Source organism: Anoplophora glabripennis, unplaced genomic scaffold, assembly GCF_000390285.2.
Source record: "Anoplophora glabripennis isolate ALB-LARVAE unplaced genomic scaffold, Agla_2.0 scaffold80, whole genome shotgun sequence".
In the NCBI taxonomy this organism is placed as follows: domain Eukaryota; kingdom Metazoa; phylum Arthropoda; class Insecta; order Coleoptera; family Cerambycidae; genus Anoplophora; species Anoplophora glabripennis.
In genome coordinates, this window is record NW_019416401.1 from 1,047,627 (window position 1) to 1,073,003 (window position 25,377).

The 25,377-nt window shown below is 32.3% G+C and overlaps 1 protein-coding gene across 2 annotated transcripts in view; it reads right to left on the bottom strand.

Moving 5' to 3' along the window:
* LOC108917584 (venom dipeptidyl peptidase 4) overlaps positions 1–25,377 on the bottom strand; it is a 53,162-nt gene that overhangs the window by 25,771 nt on the left and 2,014 nt on the right. The window contains exon 1 of one of the 2 annotated variants that reach the window (XM_018724273.2): positions 798–880. The exons of the other annotated variant lie outside the window; for it this stretch is intronic. The gene's annotated coding sequence lies outside the window, so the exon portion shown is untranslated. Of the gene's footprint in view, positions 1–797; positions 881–25,377 lie in introns of those variants that run through there. 2 annotated transcript variants of the gene reach the window in all.

The window sequence follows — 25,377 nt, forward strand, 5'->3', positions numbered from 1 at the left end:
CATATATTTAGCATACTTACATCTCTAGTATCCAAGAATATTGTTTGACAAGAGTTTTTAGAAAAAAAATAGAGTTAACAAGAGAATATACGTTTTTCAATGCATAATTAAATATGCAGTGCAACAACTTCTGATAGACCGATATATGCATCAATTTTTACCTTTCTGTTAAAATTGACCCGAACCAGACCAGCAAAAATTCAAATATCTCCTGACAAATCGTCTCCGAAGTTTGTTTATTTACTTCTGGGATGCGTACGAAAACGATACGAAAATAAAAGTAGTAGACTAAATAGTAAACGAGGTTGGGACGTTTGCCAAATGCATATATCTGCTTGACTGGTTAATCGCAATATGCACTGTCGAGTGATCCAAAACAATGTCTAAAAAAAAAGCAATTCAATCGGCCGTCTGCGATGTGTAAATGTCGCACGTGACATCAGCCAGATTTTCCAAAATTAGCTCGTTAGTAATAGACAAAAATAACCGTTTTTGGTACCAGTTGTGTATAAATATGTATAGGTAATAAAATTGCATATTTTTGGAGAATTAATTCGTTAATATGAAATAGAAATAACCTGGAGCTAGATCGGGAATGTGAGTGGGATTCACAATTAATCAAAAAAAAATTATAGAAGGTATAATGGATATAAATACTTCAAAAAAATATTCGACCAGGTAATAAATAAGTAGAGTTTTATCACAGTTATTATATTTTAACGAATTTATTGCTTTTATTACTGTTATTAATTCCTGCCATTGTTAAATGTAATCAGTAAATGTTAATGAATGCTTACGTGATATTATAAAAACTGTGCAAAATTATATCCACTGACACGTAAATACACTTGGATACGTCTAATCCAGTTTTGACAAACCAAAACAAACGTCTCTTCTTTTTCCTAGTCTTGCAGTCATAAATTATTGGCAGTGACTGTAATATGAGTTATATTGCTGTCCAGATGACACCATCTCATTTTTTATCTTATCTCATATTCTCTTTATGTAAATGTAACACTATGTAGATATGTGCTTACTTTGCAAAAGATAAAAGTTATTATAAAAGCAGCTCTAGAAAAATTGCTTCTTCATTTTTCAAATGTAGCAGCAGAAAATATTTTGCATACAAGCGAGAGGCTGCTAATGTTTTTTTTTTATCTTGCTTCGCCTTAAAATGAAATGATATCTATTCATTCCCCATTGCTATACGCATAGGTCGTAGAAACGCTTGTAAGGCAGATGTAAACAATAAGCCACGATAATAAGAGCGCTATGAACGCCACAGTAATACTGAGTAAATAATCGTATATCAAATTACAGTAGTCTAACTGGATAGTGTTTTTAAATACAGCAATTTCAAACACTTTTTTCTTAAAATCTGTACTTTGATATTACATTTTAACTTTTTAAATAATTACCCTGTATAATTTCCTGGAAACCACTTTTGATAGTGTTGTGCAGATAATTAATTACTGTTTAAATAGAATTTGGTGGCACGTTGTAAATATTTGTAATTTTTTTTGAAGATCCATCTTTCATTAACCACAGAATAATAATATGCTATCTCTCCTTCAATATCAACCATTAACCTGTACTAATCTTATTTCCTTGAACGAGAGGTACACATTATTAATCTAATACATAAAACAGAAGCACAGACATTTTTATTTTTAAAACAACGAAACCTGCTTTCTGTAAAGATGATCGATCAAATTTCTAACTGATTAAATTAATAACAAAAAATGTCTACGTAAGAAAACGAGCACAAAAAACATTGACTTCAGTGGACGATAATGTTCTATTCTTACTACTTTTTCATCACATAAAAGGACATATCCATCCAACAATCAGTGAATACATTAACATTTTTGCATATTAAACGGAATCACACTTGTTCCAGCTTAGATTATCTACGAATGTGTAAGATTTATGTTAATGAGAGGGCACTCGAAAAAACCATTAGAGGATCATTAGCATAATCACCAGTTAATAAAACCGTTTTGTCTAATAGGCTTGCATTAAGACGAATTATGTTTAAACTAAACGGAACGGATCAAATAAAACTCCTATGCGTCATTAGCTCTACTCCGGTCAGGAAAGCGTATAAAATCAGCAAAAACCTATTGACAGTCCACAATCGTAGCAAAATATTCTACACATTCCAATTGCATTACAAAAATATGTAAATATGTCTTAATTATAAGAATATAATAGTTTTATTAATACAGTACAATTTTAATAACGAGTGTGGACTGGGTGCATATTTGCCCATAGGGCAACTATGTTATGTCGAAGTTAAAATAAAAAAAATGTTGCAGTTTTACGAACTTACTTTCGGATCGACAAGTGTAATTTTTTAATTGTATTATTTTACGTCCACAATAATTCATCAAATGACGTGAAGTAATTGAATTCGTGAATAACATGACATCTAAAAAGTGACGCTAAATCAAAAATTAATGATTTGGAAAAGGGGGGGTCTGTAGTTAATGTACTTTTTTAATACTTTATGTAAACATAATATCACTAAACATTTTTATTTTCGACACAGCGGACCAGTCCAACACTGCTTATAACCAGTGGCGGGTTATACTATCATAAGACTTTACAGGGTTTGTTTTTCAAGCAGCTGTAATATCCAAATTGTTTCTTTGTATATATATTTCTTTTAAAATGTCGTTTCTTTTAGCCTTAAAACAAAATTATCTACTGTTGATCAAAAATTAGTTAAAGATTATTGGTAGGGACTCCAGGCAAATCCCCAATTTGTCCAACAGAGAAAGCCTACACTGCTTATAGCTACAATTATTATTATAAGAATTCTATTAATAATTTCGTTGAAATGTTAATGGGTCTTGGTATCAAATTGCAAAGAATGAACTCTACGGGAATTTTATCAACTGCAATTATAAAGAAAATGCAATTGCGAAGAAAGAAATAAAAAGACCGCTTAAAAAGATATGAATCTGTATAAAACATTTAAAAATTAACTTCTTTCAAAATTTCAAGTATGTTTCTAATCCTGCACATTTGCGCGAACACTGTTAGTTAGCAAAGATCCGGAAAAGTATGGTTGTTACAATGTCAATGGGAACCTGTAAATATTAAAGCACAGGACCGTATGCACTTCTCCTGAAATTTCTTCCTATGCTTTGACCATGATGTGTCTCGTAATTTATACTCGAATAGAAATTCGGCGAGTCCGTTATAGGTAAACTATAGTAGGATCGTATTCGATGCAAAGTAGAACAAAAAGTTGTCGGCCTTTTATTAAAGGAAAATCGTGTCATCATTTTTAGGAGGTGTAAGGTGAACCATTTCAAATTTAAAATGAAATTCAATGTTAAATCTGAAATACCGTATCATACCGATTGTGTTCTCGTAGTAGCTGTAGTCGCCCAGGTGCATCGAGTGTACGAAGTGGTCAGTTATACGTCAAATAGAAGAAAGGAATTTTTGTAGCAACAAGGGTGCCAGACGTGAACTGATCCCTTCGTCCCTTCACAATGTATAAAGAAATTATTCAATTTCTTAAACCCTTAAAAGCGAATGTCACTGGATCTCTTGACAGACAATGATTTATTACTTTGCATCGAATATGATCTTACTATAGTCCGCCTGATGTAGAATTGACGGCGGCGCGCTGGTCATCAAAGCAAACCTGTATTGGTCCACTAGGTCGCAAATAATTTTTTTGTATGGTACACGGGTTCATTTAGCTTTGCCGCTTTGCCAGTGCCGTGCAGAGCATTGCTTGGCGGGGTATGTTGTTGGTATAATACGTATTATTATTTATTAGTTGATATTATTATTTGTTCATATCGTAACCAGTAAAGGGTAATAGTTATTAAAATAAATGTTATATGTAATTATCTAATAATTTAGCGTGGCTCTCTGGAGACTCTTTGAAGCGGAGGATAACGAAATAACTCGGGAAAATCCCAAAATAGTGGAACCGGTTTTTGTCGAAAACATTGAAACAAACTCAAGAGTTTAAAAACAAAGAGTTACACGTACAAAGTCAATTATATTAAATATATGAATGTTTGAAAATTGAAAATAGTGAACAATGTGATAAAAAAGTTAGGAAACGGATTAACGAATTAACTAAGATATGAAAAACGACAATTTATCCCGTAATTAAAGAAGGATTGATCACGGTACAAAGAGGAAACGGAAAAATATAAAATTAAAGAAAATTGGCGATTTTACCAGATGTAATGCGCCGCACAATTTATAATATGTATAAAGAAAATAAAGTTCCTACTTTAAACATGATTCGAGATAAATTAAGCGATTATCCTGATTATAATTATACATCTTTAGATATTTTACGGCATGCTTTATTACAATGCGATTTTAAACAAAAAACTTGACAATCGTATGGTAATTATATGGTAATATAGCTCGGAATATAGTATAACTAGACGAGGCAGGGCTAAGTTTTTCTAGACGTCTATGGATTTAGTAGAATTTATGAGTTAAATGTTTTTATGCGGTTCCAATTGAGATCGTAACAACTATACAATAACGCTCGAAATTTTACGGTCAATATATGGAACATCGAATTTTCTCTAGAAGGCGCAAAGCGGGAAAACCAAATTTCACCAGTGTTCTTAAATTTTCCCCAAATTCTCCTACGAAGCCCCGATTGCCATTAAACCCCATCAGCCGTAGCAGAGCACGCTACCGATTGCTGAGTCACAGCCGAATTTTCGGAAAATGAACTAATTCCAAAATTTACGAAGGCCAATTTCCCAATTTAATACGGACACATCATTGCAGAACCCTTGCGGAACCAGCCTGGAGTGTGATCGAACGTCAACCCACTAGTAACTTCAAATGTTTGCTTTTGCATTGTACGCAGATATTATTACTGCATTCATTTATTGTAAATTAACTAAAAATTTAGATAACTCTCACATTTTTACAAATTCAAAACTGAATTAAAAATTTCTCACAAAAAATTTATCACGATGTCAGAATGCTAGCGGATAATATTATACCACAACAATTCTAAGTCTTGCTAGCGACCATAATATTTTAAAACTATCTTTTTATTTCTTTAATCGCTAACCTTCAACTAAATTCACTTCCCAATTCGTCTAAATCACTTCATAATGTTTACACGTTATTTGAATGTTTCGTTAAGGAATTCGACAAATATCTAATCAATATTCTATTTGCTAAGCCACTAAACACCTGATCTGAATAATTTTAACGGTTTCATCGATTACACGTCTGCGGAAATCGAATGCTAACTTATTTTTTTTCCTGATTTCTTATTTGAACTTGGAGGTGTAAATATATTCAGATCAAACGCATTAGCGATGGCATTGGAAAAAATAATATTTCCGTGTGGAAGTTTTACCTTTGTTTACAAAATTTGTATCTCTAAAACTTGAAAAATTAAGATGAGTGTTCAATTTGGAAGGTTGTGTGACGTAAAAGGTGTTTAAAAGGTGAAAAATTCAATAAAATCGAATTAAAGCAGGCACCAAGGCGTGAAAGTGTATTGAAAACGTATTTGCAGACTCATGATAGAAGAAGATGGAATCGAAAGTGTAGCGAATTGTATAGGAATAAACATGTTTTAAATATTTCTTACTCAGTAAAAATTTGTCTCGTTTTACAATGTCATTTTTCTCAAAGGTTTGTTTTATATATATATATATATTTTGCAATATCCTAAAAGTGAGAGTACTAATAATAATAGAACATGTTTTTTTAATAAAGGAATATATTTAACACCACTGCAATAATGTTAAAAGCAATATTGTTACTACGAAGGTTGCTTTTTATATTTCGGAAATAGAGAACAAAAAAAGAAAGGAATCGTCGTATATGGCTTTATTGTTTTTCAAAATATTTTCCATTAAGATTTTCGAGTTTGTCAAATTATGTGGGATCTGTAACCTGAGGGATTAATTTTTTAAAGAGTTTACTATTAACTTCTCAAAAGGGAGTTTATAATTATCATTACACTTTAATTAATACGTGGGAACTTAGAAATGTTGTGTGTTTAGAGAATGAATATGTCGCTCATGTACAAGGTAATCCAGTGGTTGGTTGTATAGATTCAGGGAATGCGCGATCCATAGTAAAATTTGTAATGACTTTATCCATTACTAAATTATCCTGAGACTCTAAAACTAAGTAGACTGCTCAATGTGGAACCCAAGGAAAAACTGCCTGTTTTTTCGGAGATCTCTCCTGAATCCGACACCTCGCTTCGACACGCCCATTTCTTGGGTCCAGACGTTTCTGTTCTTATCTTACTGGCGGGAACCCTGAATATCGAGACGCTTTGGCATAACTATGGCATGTTAATAATTACCTAATTGACTGGACTTGCATTTATATAGATAATTCTGTGACTAACTGAAGTCGCAAGTAACCCTAGCCTTCCATCTAGTAGATACTCCAAATTGTGAATTTTGTAGTCATGATACCTATTGGTCTTTAAAATTCGTTGAACGGCTGATTTATCCAAATTCAATTCTCGGCTAGCCTGCCGTATAGAATTTCGTGGATTTTGTTCGAAATACTGTAACAGTCTAGCGCTGTATTAACATTGTTTCTTACCCTTCGGTCAATTATTTGATTTTTCCGAACAATGTACCTTCATTTCGTCGTAAGGTCGCCTCCAATTTTGTAATGGTTCTATGATTAGGAATGGGGCGCTCTGGGTACCTTTCTCGATATAACTCTACAGCTATTCTTGAATTTTTTTGTGACTCGCCGTAGTTCAGCAACATATTAACTTTTTCTGAATGAGAAAACATTTTATAAGCACAAAAGTTATACGTTTGACATTCGTATTGAGTAATAACAAGTATTTTGTGACATTTATGAACTTAGTTAATGAAGATATATTACTTTCCCAAACCTGCACCATACATCACATAGCTATTCTAACTTTATTACAAAATACCTACATGAAATGTAAAACTAATAGCATGATTCTTTTCCAGAAACATATTTTTTCCACATTAAATTTTAAACAGATTACAATTTTCAAGTGAATTCGTATTTTCCTTAACCACGTTTTAATTTTTAAATAGAACATTTACATTTTCATAGTAAAGTATTTAATTATTTGATATAAGATGTAAATGAATGTCATTGAAAATGAATTTCCTATTTAATATTGACGTAAATTATTATTTTTTCTTAATATGAGACGCTAGTGCTATTATTAATATATTTGTAGCAGATTTGTAAAAAAAATGAAGTTTTACGGAAAATATCCACAATCACGACGTTTTTGTCCACCTCTTACTGGACTATGGCCCAATTTTGGTCGTTTTGATTCATTACTAAAACCGAATTGACGTCAGTTTGCTCAATAACCAAGATATTATACAAAAAACTTTTACACTATGCAACTGAAGTATGTTCGTACTAATTTCTTAATCACAAACTATTACATATGCTAATGAATTCACGGAAAAGTTTCCCGCAGACACATAGAAAGAAGTTAAAACGTCGTAAAACAGAACTGCTATTACACTGCTGAGTAAGAAATTAATTTTAAAGTGAAATTACCGTTTTTAATAAAGATGCAAGGCGAGATTGACGACCAGAGCACTACCATAAACTGGAAGTTCTCTGAATTTTAAATAAATACACTTAGGAGTTGCTATCAGCGACCAATCTAATTGTTATTCATTATTTTTTTTCTCACGCAGTTCTACGCTGCATTTTAATGATACGCTCGATTGGGTACGTTCTAATTCGTTCCGTTAGAATCAACTGATCTGGGTCAGTCAATGGAAAGGAATCGAGAATGTTACTGAAGACGGCGATAAAATTGTAACGATAAGAAAATTTCTGTTAAATACAAATAATTTCTATATTGATCTTGTAATTATAAACAGGCAAAATTTCCAGCCATATGCGAAGAATTATTGTGAACTTATTGGTCAATTTTATCGTCAGTTCCCGATGTTACTAAAGCTGTTGATATTTTTTGATATTTTAAAAGAAATTTCGTTTAAACATGTCTTTCCTAGATTTAAAACTGCTTTTCTCTACGTGGTTTACTAAAGAAATAATATAGAAAATACAGGGTGTTACACCTAAGAGAGATTCTTCTGTAACTCTGTAACTGTAAAATCTACTGACATGTTTAAAAAGTGGTTTAACAAACAAAGGTAAATTTTAGGTGAATTATTAAGAATTCGTAAGGTCATCCGTTAAAACTAACAAGAGAAATGTTTATAACAAGTTCATTACCGGTATTGAAGTTTCACTTATATACAATTAAATCCAATTCAAAAAACGATCCCAATATGTGCAATATCGTAGTTTTAAAATACATTCCTTAAACCATCAGTCAGTCAGTTCCTCAAGGATCAATACTTGGACCTCTCCATTTCTTATTTTTATCAGTGATATCACGGAAGACATTAATGAACAATACAATACCTATTATAGGCCGATGATGTGAAAACATTTTGTCACATTAACTCTGTTTTGGACTGTAGAAGTCTTCCTCAATTAATAACTGGTGCAACAAAAACAATTTGCCTCTCAATATTACCAAGTGTATTGTCATGTCATTTTACCGCAAAAACAATAGCTATAACATTTGATTATGGCATCAATTTCGACTCTCAACTGTGATGTTATGCCTGTTGGATATCTCAAGAGCAAATAAATACATAAATAAATAATTTACTTAGTAGCTATATTAACTAAGAAGTGAATGCATACTCAGTTCTTATCGGAAAACACAGACATCAAAATTTGGCTGGGCGTTCAAAGAGCTTTTGACGACCGGTACCATTGGGAATATTAATTTTCTATTTTATCCTCTTCTTTCTTTCTGTTCTGAAATAATCAATCTAATGCGGCAAATTGGCACCTTGATCGATGCAGTCTTATGTTACATTAGAGTTGGACTTCAGACATGCCCATTTAGGAGAACACGGTCATAAATGCAGTCCGTAACCGTGAATGATCGAAATCAGAGGAAATGAACGGGCGAAATTACATTTTAACACGCATCGAAATGTTTTAAATCGTACTGGCATTAATAGGACTCGTGTAATTCGATTTATTTTATAAGACCCATGCAGTACATATTGTACATGGTGTAAGATTTACGTACATTCATCACCTGAGAGTTATTTGGTTCTAAAATATAAAGACATATCCAAAAATTCCAATAAAGTGGTTATTATGGCATTTGTGGTTATTGTGACCGATGAGGGGTAGTAAGTCTGACATTGGAGCCTTCGTTGATGACACCACACGAAGAAAATGATATCTCGGAGCTCAATGATACCTATATCTTTTAAGACAGTGCTACATTCTATTCCACGAACATAGTTATAATTATTGTAATATACCTACTGTATTTTTTTTTAATGGACTCATACAGACATCCATGGTACGGATCTTTGACCATCGCAGCTCCTATTACTGCGTTAATATGTTTTAGAATATATCTTAAATGGTAAGTGCTCGTGAATCTTTAAATGAAAGATTCGGTAATAACGTGATTGGACAAGGCACGCAAAAACCAGGTAAACCTTGGCCACCCAGATCACCCGATATGAACCCTATTGATTTTTTTGTTTGGGGACATCTCAAGACATTAGTGTACAAGGTTCACATTCAATCTGAGTAGCACTTACGTCAACAAATTATAGCTGGAATTTTTCGAGCTGCAATTTTAAGAAGATCTGAAGCATATATCTTGGCTGAAGGTGGCCATTTCCAACATTTGTTATAATAAATCATAGTAAAGTAATTTCATTGTTAATTAATTGTTTTGTTGTTATTTTAAGTAATGTAATATATCGTAAAAATGTACTTGATCAAGAAACAAAACGTGAAGATATATTTTTTTTAGGCAAATAATTATCTCTTACTTACTTACCGCCACAGGTAAGTTTCTAAAGCTGGTAATTTTTTGTTTCATACCTTCTGTCATACTAAATATGAATTTGATTGAATTATCTCAAACGGCTTGGAAATTAAAAATTAAAAACTGATTTTTTTTAATTTTCGACACGCTGTAGCTGGACAATGGCTGTATTAAGACCCCTCATTTATATAACAAGAAATACTTATTTTTGACCACAGAATACGCCATTGGATTTTTGACCTCTTCTTAAAAATACCCTGTATGGTATACAGGACTTTCTGATTGACTATTAATATTACAAATATCAATGTGAAAATCTTCCATTTTATTGCACTATACCCACAATAATCTATACAAGATTTGGATAGAGTCTAGTTTGTACAAGAAATCAATCAAGTCATACTTGTATTTGAATGTGGAGTTTTGTGGGTTTATAGTGTTAGAACCACAATAAGGCTTTACTGATAATACAGAATCAACAAAGTTTTTTTTTGTTTAGATTTTGAATTTGATAGACCTTACATGAATTCTGGTCCTTGTAGTAGGTAATATTATTTTGTATCAATGTCCCATGTTTGTCCTAATAAGTCCTATTTGAATAATGCCAAAAGAAAAATTACCCCTATTTCCTTCATTTGCGTTTTAGTGGAGAATATTTATAAATATACCTAGATTAAGCCGGATTTATTAACGGAAATACTTGGTAATAAATGTAAGGTGTTGATAAGAATGGGTTGTAACATAAATTATACCTACTACATTTCGCAATCCATCTGAAAGTTATATATTCTTAAAATTTGGCTACATTAATATCACTCACGTAAAGATAAAGCCAGTAGATTTAATCATTCTTCAAATGTCCTTAGAAACCACGAATTTCCCTTGTTTTTATCCACTTTGACGAGGTGAATTAATATTGATATTTGACGTCATAGGTAACAAAAAATAATTCATAAACACATCATAACGTTGATATTAATTTAAGCTGCATTTTATCAAAGTATATTTAAGAACGTCTACTAACGTCTTCTATCTTAAAATATACGCTTTATTGAATCAGATCAACTTAACAGACCCATCATAAAATAAAATTGGGATGATCACAATTTATTGCCGCTTCATAAATTTTATAATGGTTATCGAAATTGAAACTTTTTATACGCTGGCTATTGTTCAGCGAAGCGTATTATATCGTTTATACCTTAATCTGCGCGATTTGGGCAAGGATTTATATTTTATTATCATCAACCTGTAGCAACGATTAAAAAGGAACGAGGCCTTGAAAAGTCCCACTATAAGTACCGAGACAATGGTGCTTTGAAATGTGTTACATGTCGAAGGAATTCATACACGGAGATTATAGGAATACACCTAATTTATGACTAACCTATTTCAATATTGATACGCGAGGATTATGTTGAGTAAAATTTAAGAAAAATGTGTATTTGGATCATTTAATTTGAGGTATTAACTAACGGATAATTCTTATCGAAGGAAAAAGTATTGATTTTTTTTATATTTGTTTATCGGAAAGTATGTAGACATTCGAATTATTTATTCACTTTAATCATAATTCATCGGCAGTTAAATCGACAATATAACTTTATGAAATTATTCACTTGATATTTTTTTCATTACTAATGCTCTTTGAAGGGCGTTACATTATTGGAAGATTTACATTTATGAATAAAATGACAGGACATGCCAGTTTAACCTAATCTTCTCATATTTGCTCCTACAAATCATTTGAACCAGAGTAAATCGTATAGGAACGATATGGAAATATGGTTTTTGGCCCACAAAACACAGGTCGTTTAATATTTCACGACAATAGCGCGTCAAAGTCCTTTCAGTTTAGTTTTAGTAAGAAATGCTTTTAGATTAATATAATTCAAACTGCTTAATCCTGATAGACATCATTTGTTCGCGTAAGGCTCGGTACTTTGAGTCTCGGTTAAGTGAAGATTAGACTGCGAATATATTTTAATGAAATAAATCAGTATGTACAGTCTAATCGTGTCATTACTTAACCAAGGCTTAACCGGGACTTTAAGTACCGGGCCTAAATGTAACAATCTAATCAAGTCCCAAGAATGTACGGATAGTGTATGGAACACTTTAGTCACCTAATTAAATCAAATTAATTATTGTTCTAAAAAATCTCATCAAATGAAGTCAAAGTACGTAAAAGACAAGAGTCCTAACTGCTAATATTGCGAGAAATGCCTTTTCTATGAGCTACATACTCCAACTAGTAATGGATAATGCCAGAAATACCTAGTACTAAATTATTATTCAAAATAAAAACTAAATGACGCTAAATGAAGCTATATTTGTCGATATAGAAATCACCCTGTACGGTTATAGATAGAGAAATTAAAGCACTGCTTTATTGGGCATTGTTTGATTTCACAACTATGTTGGAAGAATGCAGTAATTTAGATAATATTATCGTTAATTTTATGACATTAATCGAATCGTATACGAAATATAAGATTTTTTGGGATGACAAATTGACTGGTCATAAAACCAAAGTAATTCATTTTTGTGGAAAAGATTTTGTTTTTTCAAATAACTTTTCTTAATCCGATAAAATTTTATTGGAAATACTTTAGTCTGTCTAGTGATGCAAAAATCTTAAAAAAAAACAGTTTTGAAACAAATCAAATTTTTCATTTTTTTTAAATGTGTCCTTTTTTTACAATTTTACATTGAATATTTCAAATGTCGGAAAAGAAATTATTTTAAAATTTTGAAAAATGTTGAAAAATTAAACTTCAAAATTTTGAATTTTTTTTTTCGAGTATTTAACGCGAAATTGTGAGAAAAATAACCCAAAAAAAATTGTTTCTCTTAATCATTAATTTATGTTTAAAAAGCAATAAACCTGCTCCTTTAATTTTTTAAAATTTTTGGCGATTCTGGGAAGGATTCGTGCCAAATTTTCTATACAGGCGTTTTCGAGGTCGCTGATCACGGTTCCAAGGTCAACTTTGCAAAATTCAAGATGGCGGATCCAAGATGGCCGACCAAATTTTAAAAAAATAACAGATTCGCGCCAAATGTTTTAAACTTCTTTTTTTGGTTACATCTTATTCTTTTTTCTGTAAAAATATTTGCAGGAAACACACACAATGGTATTTTAATTAAATTTTCGTTTTACAAACATAAATTTTCCAATGTTCAATGATACAGAACACCTTTATTGTGTCAAAATGTTTAGAAACAAAAAAATATGGCAAAAAGAAAGACTTTTCTAGGTATTCTCACCGACCTCAGTTTTTGAAGAAAATAACGATCATTAAAACAAAAATTGATAATTTAAGATCAACAATACATAGTTGGATACAGAAACCCACGAATCACATCCTGGAGAATAAGAATGGATAGATCATTCATCATATTAGAGGTGTTCATTTAATAACATTCTTATATTATTCTATTTATACAGCCAGGATGACGAACCGGAACCAGAAAAAGTGACGTGAAGAAAACAGAGCTATAGCCTACTACAGTTTTTACTGTTGATCGTCCGAATTTTAAGTACGCCACACATTGACATTTATTCGTTTGTCCACATCACAACAAATGATTAAATAAATTGATACTTAGCCTGTAGCGTATTGAATCAAAGGTTTTTCTTTTAGAAAATTTATTGTAATTAGAATAATACTTAGAGAGATGCATTTCAATAAAAAATATAGTATGTAATTTACTAACCAGTAATTTACTGCTGACAGTTCATTTCAAGGAGTCCCTGGTGGTATTTCTATTTTATTAACCTGTGGGAGGATCATAACGACCTTTTGTAATCGTATTGAGGTTGTTCGGGCGACTAACGAGGCCGTTTAGGAAATCCTCGAGAAACTAGCGGTTTATTGATGAATATTCAGAACATTTAGCAATATCTGTTGGCATTTTAGCGAGACTCGTGTAAATTTTATTCATAATTCAACAGGAACTGTTATAACGGCAAATTTTCGCCGTACTTCTCCCCACCCAAGATAATGCGAAGTTTCTTTTTCACGGGAATTTAACCAACTTATTGCGAAAATATTTTTATGTAATAATATGTAATTTAAAAAATAGGGGGCACGCATATTTTTAATCAGTTAAATATAGGTAGATATATCTGTAGCGTCTCTAACTAGATCATAATTCTGAAATTACACGAAAAATAATAAAAATATTCGAAAAAGCTGTTTTGTCTCTTGTATGTAAAACAGCAATGCGTTAGGAATTTAGCAATTTAAAATTTAGTAAGTTTGATAGTTTACAAGCGAAGTAATTGTCAAAACAACTAACGAGCGTTCAAATAAAAACGTGGTCGAAGTTGGCTCTGACACATTGGACGTAGGGAGTAGCTTATAGCGACCAACTTAACCTCATTTCTCAACGAGCTGTATAGCAGCTGTCAGTTTCAATAACGTTAATGACTATATAACTTTATTTTAAAGAATAATCGTGATAACAATAACAAACAATTAAAGGAGCTGCGGAAAGTGTCCCCCTCCTTGTTATAACAATAAATTAAAGCAGCTGCTGAAAGTGTCCCCCTCCTTGTTCCAAGCACTTTTCACACCTGTTCCTCAAAGAATTAAAGACATTTTCTAAGATGCTCGGGGTATTGTTAATTTCACGAATCTTGTCTATAAGTCGAGCCTGCAGATGGTTTAAATCAGGAATAGGCAGTTCAAAAATAGTGTTTTTAAGGTAAGGCCACAAAAAGAAATCACACGGCGTAATATCACATGACCTCGGTGGAAATTCATGTTCAGCATTGAGACTTATTAGTCGATTTTGGAAAACTTCCCTCAACATATTCATCGTCTCGCCTGCCGTATGTGCCCTTGCGCCATCTTGTTGAAAGTAAAAGTTTGTAATTTCGTTTTCTTCCAGCTGGTTAACAAAAGGAGCGATAATTTCTTCTCTATACCTTTGCGCAGTAAGAGTACCATTAAAAAAAATAGGTCCATAAATCCTCCTTCGATTGAGAGCACACCAAACTCCAATTTTTTGAGCGTGTAGAGGGCCCTCGACAAAAAAGTTATCTGGTTTTTCAGAAGACCACATTCTCATATTCTGTGAGTTTACGTAACCACTTAAATGAAACCAGGCTTCATCAGAAAAAAAGGTGATATTATGAAGTTCACCGTAGTTGTTTAAAAACCATTCACAAAATACAGCCCGTCGCGGAAAATCAACTTCATGAAGTTCTTGCTGACAAGTTAAACGATAGGAGAACAAACGCAAATCTTTTTTTAACACTGTGTGGCAGGTACCGACTGATACTCCCACCATTTGTGATAAAACACGTACAGAAGTTCTTGGCGCATTTTCCATTATTTGTTGGACATTTTCTTTTAATTCTTCAGTCCGCTTTTTAGGTCGGCCGCTTCCTTCTTTTCTTGTTACACTGCCCGTTTCACGAAAAACATTAACACAACGCTGAACTGCACTTTGAAAAATTTTGTACTCAACAACGCCGGGAAATTGATTTTGAAATTCTATGAAACATTCCTCAATAGAATACTTCCATATTCCATCAATCTTGCGTCCATTTCTAAAGTAGGACTCTATGATAAACACTTTTTGTTCTTGAGAAAACACCATTTTAAACGCTTTTTAAAACGAAAATATTCAAATTGATAGCGGCGATATAGCGCTTTGACAGATGACGTTTAAGTTCATTTGCTATACGCTACGCCCTACGTCCAAATTTTCAGAACCAACTTGACCACGTTTTTATTTGAACGCTCGTTATAAAACATGAAAAAGTAAAAAATAATCGCCATGTATAACGGGTTTTATAGAGTTAAAGTTATTTTTAACAGCGTTTTCATATACAATTTCTAGCGCAATCATTACGATTTTTTAAATTGTGTATGCATAAATAGATTACACAATGTTATTAACTGCAAATTCACAATCTGCTTGTTATATTTATTAAACATTAACCGACCAGCCAGAATGCTGAAATATCCTGTTAAGAATGGAGTAGACTTTTTTTAAATTTAACCACAATAACAATTATCCGATACGATCGACATAGTAGTCTACCGGTATGCGCTTTTTTACAACAATTGCAAAGTACTGACGTCAGTTAATCAACAAGTAAATAAATGTTCACAAGTATCGAACGAATGACATAAAACTGGACGGAACCAAGCCATTATAATGATTATTTAATGATGGAAGAAAACAGTTCGATTTGAAATTACGTACAAATTGTTCATATGACATTAGTCTATATTTAACTCGGGAAATTATAATTCCCGCATAAAATGAAACAAGAATGGAGAAAGCCAAAGTTCATATAACATTAGTTTATTTTTAAATCGGTAAAGTAGAATTCCCACACTAAATAAAAAACGACGTACGGAGAACAATTCTTTAAAAACTCAAGGAGAATCAAATCTAGACAACTAAGTGGCCGTAGGACTATTTTCAATTCGTCCGTCCGAAAAATGATACGCGAAACAACTTCTTCGATACAGTAAACAAAAGAAAGTGTGGTCTATATATGCAACACTGTTTGTTTATCCATAACCACTCCATATTGTGGCATTTACAGAAGTGAAAGTGTATATGGTTTATGTATGTGAACCGGACTGCCTTGACCATTAGGCCTCGACGTGATCTACTAATGGGTATGCTTCACCTGTAGCCGGTGAAAAAAATTGCGCAGCCTACTCCGTACGTCGAATTAAAATTAGATTACGTCCCCGATAGAATAATAGTCTAGAGCATCGGGTCAGATTACGACTACCGCAGATTCTATTTATGTCCAACGAATCGCGTCCATTTGATTATATTCCGCTGTAAGGATATTTGATGAAGAAGCTTCTTTAAAATCTTGGATTAATATTTTTGTCTCCATTTCTGGAGTTTGCCGCGATTCTCTTGACTCACCCTGTAGTGAATTGATATTCGAATTTCATGTAATTTATCTCCTGCGCTGATCTTTTCTTCAACTAATTAAATTTCGGAAATAATTGTTGGAATCGATACTTCATGTCACACATACATCATGTCCTAACGAAATATTTACGCTATAGTAGGTTGTGATTATAATAGTCATAAATTATGTTTTCCGTTATTAATCAAGGTCCCCACAAAATTGATACAAGTGGCGCTGCCATTTTTATCCGGAAGATTTAGTTCGAGCTAGTGCAAAATAATTTATTAATGAATCCAAGGTAATCTGTGTAAAATGGATATATTTGAAATTTGTTGAAAACAATAAGTAAACTAAACCAGATGTCACACCATAGTAATTACAAAAATGAGCTGAATAAAAATTAAAACGAGAATCAAAACTTTCGCACTAAAATTTCAAATTGACGTTACAATTACGCCAAATAGAAAAATCTAGCAAAAACCACAGTTTTCAAACACAAAATCATGTGTGGCGCGACAAATCGCTTCGTGTGGGCAGAGTTTTACTCGGGGTCACTGCCCGGCAGTGGAAAAACCTAATATTTCCAGCAGAAAAATGGCATTTAAAAAAATGTACTAATATCATTCTATTCCCACATCCGCTTTATTTTTCGACATAAGAAAGGATCGTATAACTTTGTTGTTTATTAAAATAAAAGCAACGAACAAGTTGAATCATTCGCGATAAATGTTGAAGATTTATTTCGTCCAATGTTTACTTCGAAACCATTTAATTGACGTGTTGTTTCTGGAATATTTTTAGAATTCCCGGAAAACAGTATCTGGGAAATTGCAATTTAATTTTATACGCAATCAAACTGACTAGCGTAAATCTAAGAATCATTCTCTTTCTATTATGTTGGCTCCAGTAACTAGGATGTAACAAATAGGATTATTGTGACGGATGTAGCTTATTTTTCTGAAAACAACAAACTCAGTGTATTATTTGTAAACTCGATCATTACCGCTTCTTTTATCTTGCAATTTAAACTTAAAATATCACATTTATGCCAAACTAGACTGTAGAATACAGCTTGCACTTATTCGAACACGAGTCATTTATGCATATATTTCCCACAACAGTCGAGAGCGATGTAACGAATGCTAGCAGACTATTATAATGATTAGGAAACACGCTTGTACCGTGAGAATAAGTGGTAGTTGCTGATAACAACATTAAAATTGCCGATTCTCATCTTTGCGAAGGAGTAAATATAGAAATTTGTATTCTTTCGTTTTACCAACTTCATTTGTATGACTAGAGCGCCACTATCGACTGAATTTGGAACTAGGTCAACATTTTGGGAATCACATTTACAAGCAATAACTTTAAAAAATAATGTTTTCATCGATGGTAAATTGCTGTTTGTGCATGTGACAAAGGTGGTTAGGATTAAATAAATTTGTTTTTAAATACAGGGTGGCCAAATGAAAACGAAACAGAGCCATTTTCAGGAACTGCGTCAAGATTGTAGAAAAACGCTCAGACTCGTCGATTTCGGGGACAATCTTTGCTGGTATTTTTGACTGTGCCACTTTCACCCCCAAGCATCACCCCAAAATATTTAAATGGCATTGAGTAATATTTCTTTTGAAAACTCTTACAACTCTCTTTACAACAGACTTTAAATTTTATAATTCCGCCCAATACTTTGAAAATAATTACATTTTAAAATTTAAATTATGTTTAGTTGCTTACTTACTTCTTAGTTGATTAAATGTTCAAAATGATGACCGCCCGCTTCCATACAAGAATAAAGATTTTGTTCGAAACGTTAGCGCACATTCCGAAGCATTTCCGGAGTGATTCGACGGCATTCGTCGACGATTCTTTGACGCAAATCTTCCAGCGACGCTGGCTGTGTTTTATAGATTTTACTTTTTAGGTATCCCCACAAAAAGAAATCAAGGGGCGATAAATCCGGTGATCGTGGAGGCCACTCAATGCTGCCTCTTCTCCCAATCCAATTCCGTAGAAAACGTTGGTCCAAATACTGACGGACAATTAACGCATAATGCGGAGGAGCACCGTCCTGTTGAAAAATCAAATGATCTTCATCATACTCTGGAACATTTTCAATAATATCAGTCAAGGCAGGGTCAATAGCGTCTTCCAGTAATTGCAAATACATTTGGCCAGTCAAATTACCAGGTAGAAAAAAAGGACCCACCAGCCGGTCACCGAAAATTCCAGCCCATACATTTAATTTTTCCGGTTGCTGTGTATGCACCTCGTGAAAAACTCTTGGGTTTGAATCGGACCAATAGCGGCAATTGTGACGATTTACCGTCCCGTTCAAGAAAAAACTGCATTCATCAGAAAAACAGATGTTAAAAAGGAACTGTGGATCGTTCCCTGCTCGCTCACTCATTATTTCGCAAAATTGCAAACGGCGGTCATAATCATCCTCATGAAGTTCCTGGACTAAATGTATTTTGTATGGATGGAATTTATTCTTCTTCAAAATGGTTTGTATGCTAGTTCGATTGATCCCAGACACAGATGCCAGCTGCCTCGTACTTAATGTAGGATCAAGATGAACTTGTCCCAAAACTGCAACTTCACTAGCTTCATTAACTATAGGTTTTTCAATTTCTCGTTTTTTATTGGCTACGTTCCCTGTCTCTTGAAATTTTTTTACTAACTCTAGAACATACTTCCTCCTGACATGTCGATCTTGATGTTGTTCATTAAATAGCTGAGCTGTTCTATTCGCACATTTATTGTTCATAAAGTAAAGCGAAATGATATCTACCCTTTCCGCAATGGAATAAACCATAGTGTTTAATTTTCAAAAACACAATTAAATAAACTACCAACCAACGCTTCCAAATAATACTAGAAAATAATTTGGAATCCACTAATTTTACGTTCATTGTGTGTGTATAGCATTCATTTCTGTTTTTTACAATTGTGTTTTTTTTTACGAAAGTGATAACAAATCGCCAAAAACCAATGTAACGCAAGAAATACTAAATTTATACCATTGGCGTACTTAACTCGAATGACTGACATTTTTACCGTTACTAATTGTTTGTACATAAGTTTCAACTTTAAAATCAAAATTCTTAATAAGTATTGGGCGGAATTATAAAATTTAAAGTATGTTGTAAGAGCTTTCAAAAGAAATATTACTCAACCCCCAATACCATTTAAATATTTTGGGGTGATGCTTACCCTTGCTTGGGGGTGAAAGTGGCGTAGTCAAAAATACCAGCAAAGAATGTCCCCCTTTATTCTAAAATCGACGGGTCTGAGCGTTTTTCTACAATCTTGACGCAGTTCCTGAAAATGGCTCTGCTTCGTTTTCATTTGGCCACCCTGTATATATTGTAATATTTTTATTCTATTGTAAAGCTATTTAATTATATGCATATTATCGTTTCATTTTAAATTTCGATTTCCTAACCTTATTTGGTTCTTTACAATTTTTTTAGCGCTTTACTAAATTTTAATATTTCATAATCTATGGGAGGCATTATATAACGTCAACAACTGGTTCACTTTTTCCTTGGTTGCATCTTTTCTGGTAAACTCATCCGCAAAATTATCAGAGTATTCGAAAATCTTAATAGAAAATGGTCAATGAACTGGAAACTAATAATTCCAGTGAAATTCGCCTGTGAATCTCGTTGTTTCGTCAGACAACAGATGTTTTACACGAAGCAAGATAATTTCAAACAGAAAAAAAATTATTTAATTTGCAATTAATTAAATTATTACTTAATTTTAAAAACAACCAATCAAAAAGTCTGAACACCCCTTTAGTTATAACCTTTGTTTAGAGATTTAAAAATTTAGCAAAAAAAAAACGGAAAATTTTATAATTTTTTTATTATTTTCATTTTTACACAAAAATAATGTCATTTATTAGTAGTTTTATCTCGCCAATTTTTCCTCAATGATGCTCATTTTTAACTATAATTATTTTTTTTATAAATTGACCACATGACTAATATTTCGACAAAAAGCACGTATGTAATGATGGATAATGGTTAAATAGCTACGCTGTGCTGCATCTTAGTCACCGATGGATTATCGCTCTTTTCTGTGAGATAAAATTAAACAAGTAGTTAAGTATACCAGCTAAGGAGGGCAAAGAGAAAGCCAGATATATATAAATCCAATACAACGACTTTTAACTTGTAAATATACAAGTTATATGAATACGCCGTTCACCTTTCGTATAACAGTAATAAATATCTGACATTTGATTACAAAGTAGTCGACTTATCCAGTGCAATTTACTTTTAACATTGCGTTTAGCACACCACTGATTGAAATACATTTAAGTATTTATTGTAGAGCACACAGGCAAATTGTATCATTTATTGTTTTTGTGTTTTTTCTTACTTAGTGTAGATGTCGCAAAACAACTTGAAACTGAACGTGTACGGGCTTCTTTAGAGGAACACATATCGATTTATCTGGTTTATGTGGGTGTATTTGTTCATTATTTATTACTTGTTCGAAGTTTCCCTCATCTTCGTAATCAGGAGTGATATGTGGGAGGACAGCTCCATATAGACAGAGAAGGAGTTTAATCCGCGTTGAGCAAATACAATCTCCTATATAAACACATATCACTTTCCCGTAAGAGCGCTTGAGAACCGGCAACAATGGAATGGGTAGGCCTTAAGCCAACAGCGGTTATTTTTGCTTTATCGTATAGCGAAGGGCGACTGCTTCCACATTTTGATGGAAAACTTGTTAAATTCGTCGACGCTGTTTGCAAACAGAACTACCAATGTTTTTATGATTTCAAAATATGTCAAGAATCTGTCGATAGTAAAAAGTTTCCCTGAAGGAACTTCCGATTGCTACAAAATTCATTGTTTTTCACTAGTATTTGCTCGACTAATTAAATGTTGAATTAATTAGACGATTCACTAAGAATTTCTCTGTTCTTTTGAACAATATAACGTTCAGTAATATTGCGAAAGTTGGTTCTATCAACATGCCAACTCTGTGGAAGAAATACAGCTTCCAACACGACATGCGACAGCTGAAAAGTTATTTATTAAAATCAAATCACATCTTACGTATATCTAAACTTACATTTGAATACTTAAGTTCAATTATCAACCAAAAAAAGTTGCGACATACAAGTATGTAATTCCGATCTTGCAAAACATTAACAGGACTTTCAATATACAGCTGGAGACTTTCTACAAGTCCATTAACTTTTGCTCTTGTAACGTCAGTACCTTTTATGTGTTTAGATTGAGTGATCTTTTTAATAATGTTAAATTATGCATTAAAACAGGTCAATTTGATTGCCATTTGATTATATTGAATTCGGAGGTTAATCAACTTCAAATATTTAAATGATGCTAATACTACCGAACGAAAACACGCATTTAAAGTATATCATACAGATGTTATCTCTGTACATCATATTTTATAATTTTAGTGATACAGTAATACTATAATTCCTACAACATACAGATTAGATTATTTATTGTCTGCTATAAAATGAATTTAATACAGCAATTCGAATTTGAAACGTCGTCTTCTTTAATCATTACAAGACAAATAATTAGATAAATTATATGATGTAGTACTTAGATAACATACAGGGTGTTTATTAAGTAATTGTACAGACTTTAAAGGGTGAATCTTTGACTGATTTTAAGATAAAAAGTTCATATGAACATGGATCAGCAAAGGCTTGGTTCTTGAGATACAAAGCGTCTAAAAAAAATTTCTGTTTGGTATTTTGACGATATTTTTGTTCAATAACATGGCAATTTAACGAAATTCGGAAAACTGGAAACATTGATGATGAGAAACTGAAATATGTACTTAGTTTTTTGTTTAATGTTAGAGGGCGATACATATAGTGTTGTACCTGGATTTAAATAACATAATAACATAACATAACACTAAACATACCTATTCTCCATTCAGTTTTAGTATTTGTCGCTGAAAGGTGCCGTTATGTAAAAAAAAACATTTTTATAGTTAAACCTGCGTTGAAATTTTGGAAGTTAAATCATTAAGAATTTTTGAAAAACAAGTGAAAAATGCGTCTTTTATTGATTGTATTGCGATATGACAAACTTAGATTCTTATTTAATCGCAGTGACCTTAATTATTAATATTAAGAGCCGAAATTTGGAGAGAGTATACATTAAGAGCTATATTTTCATGTCCTACATTAACATTAAGGTGAATTCAACTATTTAATTTCGAAAAAGAAGATAGCGGCGATGCGTTCTATTACTTGGTCTAGCGAACGAGTGGGGAAGGCGAGGCTTAGCATGCGCGCTTAACGATGTAATAAATATTAACATTTTTTCAGTCATTTTTAAACAAATTAAATTTGAAAAATTAAATTATCAGTAAATGCATATGTCAATACAACTATTTAGGTACAAAAACAACTAATGATCGAAACCCTACAACGCCTGTGAGCTTGGGAAAAATGAATTGAAAATAGCATCTTCTTAGATAACAAATTCCGCCAACGCCAAGCTAATGAAGTTTTTGGGCTGAAATTTTTACCACTTATTAAGGGTGCAAAAAGCTTCAAAAATCCTGAATTACAAGTGTCTGCGATGAAAATTGCATTAATTATTAGCAATTGAAAAAAGCGGACAATTTCGACCATTTTTGAGCTCTTGCGCATAAACAAATTATCGGAATTTAATCGGACTTGTCTTATTTTACAGATTTATTTAATACCTACCTTTTTTGTATAAACCTTTTTTTCTCTATGAATAACAGTTTTTTTACGCCAGTCGAAAAACTACTTTTTCATAATTTTGACCATTGTTTTAACAAAGTTTCCCAACTAGTCTCGAGTAGATTTTTTGATATTTTGTTTATAACACGTTTCTGAACAATATTCCGCAGAGAAACTTCTAATAGAATTTTTTTCCCGAAAAAAAGCTATAAGACTAAACTACTTCTATAAATAAGTTAATAACATTTACAATAATTGCTGAAACTAATTTTTTTTGGACGCTCTGATCTTGTATGTATGTTTATATTAAATTTTATCTTAAAATTAGTCAAAGATTCACCCTTTAAAATTTGTACAAGTACTTAATAAACACCCTGTCTACAGGGCGAGTCAAATTTGATATCGGAGACTGTTATTAGTAGTAGTTTATTTAAATAGGAAATCGTAATATTCACAAACATTCTTAAAGATAGAACAAAGAAATTGATAAAAAATATAACAGGAGACTGTGTACTTTTGAAAACAAAGAGGTTTTTTTTACAGAGATATTTGTAACTTTGATCGTCGTTTCACGTCATATTTATTATTTATTTAAGGTAATCAATGGTACGTCAAAAGGGCATTTTTTTTTAACAACCGAAGACAATTAAAATTTGAGACTGATTTCAGTGACTGTTACTCAAATGTAAAATAAAAAATTACATATCTGTTTTTTTTATTACAAAAATTGCCTTGTTTTGGTGCAACTGGAAAGAACTCTTAATTTTTTTCTAATGATCGTTTTCTTATTTATTTACTATTTTCGAGATATTAACAATTGAAAACTACTTTGCTGAAATTGTCGGTCATGACATACGAGAAACGGATGAATTTTCATAGTATTTTAATGGTAATATATTTGGCTAACTAAAATAAATTCAAAAAATTTTCTAAAAAACCATACCCATAGCCAAGAGGCTACATATCTCAAAATTGTTGTCATATGATAGGATTTTTAGGGAAATTTTTTTGAAATTATTTAGACTGAATATAAAAATACAAGAGTTGATAATACAGGGTGTCCGGAATCGTCAAGTCAAAAATCAAGGAGTATACAGGGAAGGTCAAAATAGGTGTAGTACTTCATAATTTTTTTCCTATCGGGATTCGTTGTGGAGTTATTCGCCTTCAAAGAAAGAAGTTTGAAAAACAAATTCCAATTATAACTTCTGTCGTTACTATGACAACAACGAAATTTAGGCAATTAAAATAACTCATGGTAATGCTCATTTCGAAATTTAAACTAATATTCAATATGCGTGGATTATACAGGAGCAGACGAAATTATCCATTTTGTATACGTTTTTGACAGCGATGTCAAATTTGACATTTTTCTTTCATACTCACTTTGCTAAAAAAAAGGTATACCTACCGTATATCAGTCGATATATTGTACCGTTTTTGAGAATATCGAATTTTATTACCACCATACATTTATTGTATCGAAAATGTGATACTAATATTTCTGTAAAAATCTTGGTTTTTATAGAATTAAAAAAAACTACTCTTAAGTAAGATGTTCAATATGTGCACCTTGAACTTCAATGCATTTTCTGAAATTGCTCTGCTGTACTCGAAATAACATGTGGTGATCATTTCTAATGATGTCGGCGTATGTAATTTATGGGATTTAATAATTCTTCCCTACTAGTTATAGGAGTTTGATAAAAAATCGAGAGGATTAAAATCGGGAGACCGAGGCGGCCACGGAAAAGGACTACCTCGACCGATCCTACGATCGGGAAATGTGGTATTTAAATAAGCCCTTACTGCCCAGCTAAAATGGTGGTGCACCATCGGGCATAAGCCATATGTTATTTCAAATATTTAAAG